Below are 5,020 nucleotides of genomic sequence, written 5' to 3'. Positions count from 1 at the left end.
GTACGGCCTCTCAGTTGCCGGCGTGCGGAGCACTAGGAGCCGGAGTGGTTGTGGGTTGAACGAACGATGGGTGCCTGCCCTGCTTTTTCTCAAACAGTTTCACCCCGCCCCCCCCCCCCCCCCACGCCCACGCAACGGGTCAATAATTTTGCACCAAAATATTTAAAACAGAACTACATAAGACTACAGACGGCCAGTTAGCGTACTCTTATTATATATATATATATATTACCTAGTAAGTAAGATGGATGGCAGGGCAGAGGAAGCGCGCGAGAAGCAGACGGTGGAGAACGCAGGGAGAAGTTGTAATGCGCGTAAAACGTGAGACGCTAGCCCATTTCAGACGGGCGGGAAATTTAGGAACGAACGGACGCCTAGAGCCGAGTGGTGCACCCTTCTCGAACCTCCCCTCCCCTCCCAAACAAACATCCGGTGATGGTCACTGGATCAGCAGCAGTATTAGCAGAAGGAGTTGGTCTTGCGGTTTTCTTTTCCTCATACATTTGCTGCTAAGCATTGTGCGAAAACATCTGTCGATTAGTGTGAGTGAGGTTTTTGTTTTCCCTTCCGGCACCGTGTGCCTCATGCTCATCTTTTATGCGGAGTATGATTTCCATCCTTGCCACAGGCGGCCAATGATTTTTCCTCTTTTTTTTTACTATTATCGGCTCGCAACCACTCGCCCGCTTGCTTTCGCGCTCTCGACAAAAACAATCTAGACCGTTTGTTTGTTTCTATAACTTTTAATTAGGACCTAAGCAGCACGGCAAGAAGCATTTCGAGCACCTCGAGGTTAGAAGGAGGATGAATACTGTTAGTTAGGATTTTCTATTTCTCTTGTTCGAAGACGCTCGTTTGTTTGATTGTTCGTTCCGTTCCTTGTCCATTACATTTCACATCGCCAAACGTTCCATTTCCATTCGATATAATCTATTCTGTATAGTAGTTAACAGAAAGGCACGGTTTTTGGGTGGGGGAGGGCGTTCATACCACACGAGCAATCCCCCCCCCCTTCCCCTCCCCCAACTGCCGCGTTGTAAAATAAGTATTTAAAGAATTTCGAACTCTGGGCATTGCGCCGCACTAAGGGGTGGATAGGTGAGAGACGCGCTAGCAAAGAATAAATGCATGTAGCAATGTTTAGGAGGAGAGATATAGAGCGAGGGAGAGTAGGAAAAAAAAAGAAGGATTAAGTAAGGAACGCCGGGACGATAGAGTCGTTAGGACGATGCAAACCGGGGGACAGGGGTTGAGCGGTTAGGACGGAACTACCAAAATGTACAATAAAAGTTAAGCAGTTATAAAATTGTGAATCCTAGAAACGGCACACGGACGCCTCCCGTGTGTCGGTAGCGAACGAACCAAGAGAGAGAGAGAGAGAGAGAGAGGACGAGGGGGAGAAGAAGTAGCGAAAGAAAATTAATCAGACCTAAGGTGCAGGTGATTTCCGTCGCCGGCGTGCCCGGGATCGAATATTAGTTAGTAGGTGGTGGAGCGGTAGGTTGTTTCAAGTTACCAATCTGTGTAGGCAAACAAGGGGAAGAAAACAAGAGAAACCATTACAAAACGTTGAACTTTTGCTCAAGGAGCTTTCCAACGGGGAGAGGTTGAATGTAGTAACATGAAACAAACAGCTAGCTGCACTGAACAACAACCACAACACAGGGCAGAAGATAACAAAAAACATCTTAAAGACAGATCTCAACGGAACGTTGTACATGGTTAGCGAAAATGGAAGCGAGTAAGAGCGAGAGGTCCAAGTTACTGTTCACTTAGGAGATAGTAGAGCTTAGCTAGTAGTGGTTGTTGTAGGGAAACGAAGGGACTCGCTGGGAGCTGGGAGAACATGGCTATCCCGTCGTTGAAGGGTAAGATGTGTGTGTGTGTGTTTGTTCCGCCCAACGAAAAGGGAGGAAAAGTTGGTTGACCAGTTTTCCACCCTCCCGGGGAATTGCAGCGCCACAATTCGCGTGCCACACATAATTGAACCATTTTTTTTCTTTTTGTACCGAATGTGAAATCAAATAAAACGGAGCAACTTGAATCGAGCTAGCTAAACCGTTTACATTCCCCCCTCCCGCCCCCCGCGTGCACGAAAACCCGTTCGCACGACAAGGAAACAAGTAGTCGTACGGTTTGTTTTTAATTTCTAATTTTAAGTCTGTCTCATAGTAAAATTTAGCCAAAGAAAGCGCGCTACTGTGGAGCATCTAGCGCCAGCCGGAAATTATAATTTTTAGTAGTATTAGCAACTAGTAACGAGCACATTGTGAAAGTTTCAGATGTGTACTATTTGTTTTTCGCTAAATGCCGTACAATGGAAATTGAACGATCAAAAATGAATCCGCACAAAATACTGGATCACCAAGGCAATTGACCAAATGGAATAGGCCGGGAATTCATTGAAAAGAGCAAAAAAAATATGACAATTATTTTTATTTTGTGCAGTTATATGCATAACGTTTGTTATAAAAATTGGATTTTACTATTTATGTGTTCCCTGTTCTTATACGTTCATGCATTTTGTTTTTTGGTTTCTGCATTAGCTCCCGTATCGTGGAAGGAAATCTCCTTTCACTTCTTCTTCCCAAGAACATCTCTTACTTTTCCACCACTTCGTCTAAGACGAAGTTTTGTGGTAGCCTAGTATTTTTTTTATGGGGCGAAACTCTGCAAAATTGGGTGTTGGTACCAAATGGATCTTATTGGCCCTGTACAACCTTAGGAAGCACGTAAATAGTAAAAACCTATTTTTATAACAAACTTTATGCACAACTGTATAAAAGAAAAATACTTGTAATTTTTGTTTTGCTTTTTCGTGGATTCCAGGCCTTGTCAATTTGTCCACCAGCGCTCCAGTATTTGGTGCGGGCTCAGTTCTGACAGTTCAATTTCCATTGTACGGCATTTAGCGAAACAAAATAGTACACATCTGAAACATTCACAATGTGATCGTTACTAGTTACTAATACTACTAAAAATTATAATGTCCGCCTGGCGTCACTAGAGGCGCCACAGTAGCGCGCTTTCTTTGGCTAAATTAACTATGAGACAGACTTTATGTTCTAGTAGTACCACATGAAAAAAGCATCAAAGAAGTGCCTAAGACGAGCGAGGAAAGATAGCAATGGACAGGGAGGAGAGTCGTGACGAACGGAAGAATCTTTAATCGGATGCGTGAGCCTCGTGCGGGACATCTCTGGGAATGGAGTTTCGGAAACTGCTCCTTTTTTGGCGAACCACCATTCAACGAGGCTGAAACAGATTCACTCACAACGCTAGTGCCGAGGGACGACCATTTGCCAGCGGGAAAGGGAAACACCGGGGGATTCTAACACTCTCCAAATAGAGGCTGCCAAAACAAAACACAAAAACGGAACCCGCGAAGCGATCAATTCGACCTTTTTATTCTGTGACAATAACTTTAAACGATCTGTAGTTTCCGATTGGTCAATTGGAGTGTGCCCCGGCTTTGGCACACCAATACATCAACTTGCGAGCGTGATAATGTTCCGACAAAGGGTAAAGAATTACGTAAAAGGATTCGGGTTCGCGATGAGAACGGAGTCCGAACCGACTTCGGAGATTTAAAAGGTCCGTTAGGGAATATAAAAAAAACCCCGCATAAAGAGGACAGAAACGGATCGGAAACGGCGTAAAGAAAACGAAACGGTACTAAACTAGAGCTAGTGGCACGAATTCGGCAAGTGGCTTTGCCGAAGGAAGACGCCAGGAAGAGTGATTTCGTTTCTTCCTAGCTTTTACCCCGTTTTTTTTTTTAAACTGCGATATTCAAAAGGCGTCGGAATTCGAGTTCCGTGGGCAACTCGCTTTGCCGTGAAAGGGAGACGATGCGAATGAAAGCAATCATGATAGCAAACAACAGTTCGGAACCATTTGCAATTCCACATTTCCACCTGCCATCGGAATGAAGGAAGTTTGTTCTTCTGTTTTTTTTTGTGATCTCATCTCAACAAACAAACCGGGGCAGAGGCGGATCATAGGGTAAGCGAACTAAGCAGCTGCTTGGGGCCTTCGAGTTATCGAGGACCCCGTCCTTTTTGCCCATTTTTTTTATTTTAATGTTGGATTAATTTTTACTATTTTTCAAAAAAGTTGCATGTCACATTTTTTAGGTTTTTTAGGAGGAACAAACGTCACATTTTTGAGGTTTTTTTAAAGTTCAAATATAAAATACTGATGCACTAACATATATAAAAGCGATCAGTCTAAAGATTGTTTTGCAGAAGAGGAAAATTCTCAGAACAGTTTTAGGATAATGGACATGGAGTAGCAAAAGTATTGCCTTGCTCATTTCCAAACATAGTTCTAACGCGTTTGCACTGTTCTAACCTTTTCTTTTCGAACTTTTCACTCAAAGGAACTTTTCCAGTTTTTAAGAGGCTCAATAACTAATTAGATTTAAAAACAATCAGCTTACTCGTCAATTTTGTTCATAGAAAATACTATTCGTGAAAATTTATTCTCCTAGGAAGTTGGCAAACATGGTTTCGCATGAAGTATGGTTTTGAAAATAAGGCTTTTGGAATTTAAAACTTGGGATAATATTGAGGAAATATTTTGTTTGCAGTGTAGATGAATTTTTTTTATATTTTAAAATATAAGGTTGAGTGTAATGTATGTTTTTGGGACCTACAACTTGTAGCTGCCCGGGGGCCTCTAGAACAATTCATCCGCCTCTGAACCCGGGGTGAAAATTATCTATTGCGCATGGGAACACGGGATGGTAAAGCGTAGGAAAAGCGGAAAGCGGCCGGACTGGGAACAACACACAGAACTGAGAAAGAGGAAAAGAGCAAGCAAGATGAGAATAATTTAAAAACACACACAAATCCTAATTAAATGAAAATATATCTATATATTATATGTATACATGTAGAACCGTTGTACTGGAGCTGGCGGATTGGCGGATTGACACGAGGCTTCCGCTGTGTGATACAAGGGGGAGGAAGGAGCAAACCAGAATCGAGGAGCTAAATCGAAGGAAAAATCAAAGGCA

This window comes from Anopheles coustani, chromosome X, assembly GCF_943734705.1.
Source record: "Anopheles coustani chromosome X, idAnoCousDA_361_x.2, whole genome shotgun sequence".
Lineage (NCBI taxonomy): Eukaryota > Metazoa > Arthropoda > Insecta > Diptera > Culicidae > Anopheles > Anopheles coustani.
This window is presented reverse-complemented; position numbering follows the sequence as displayed.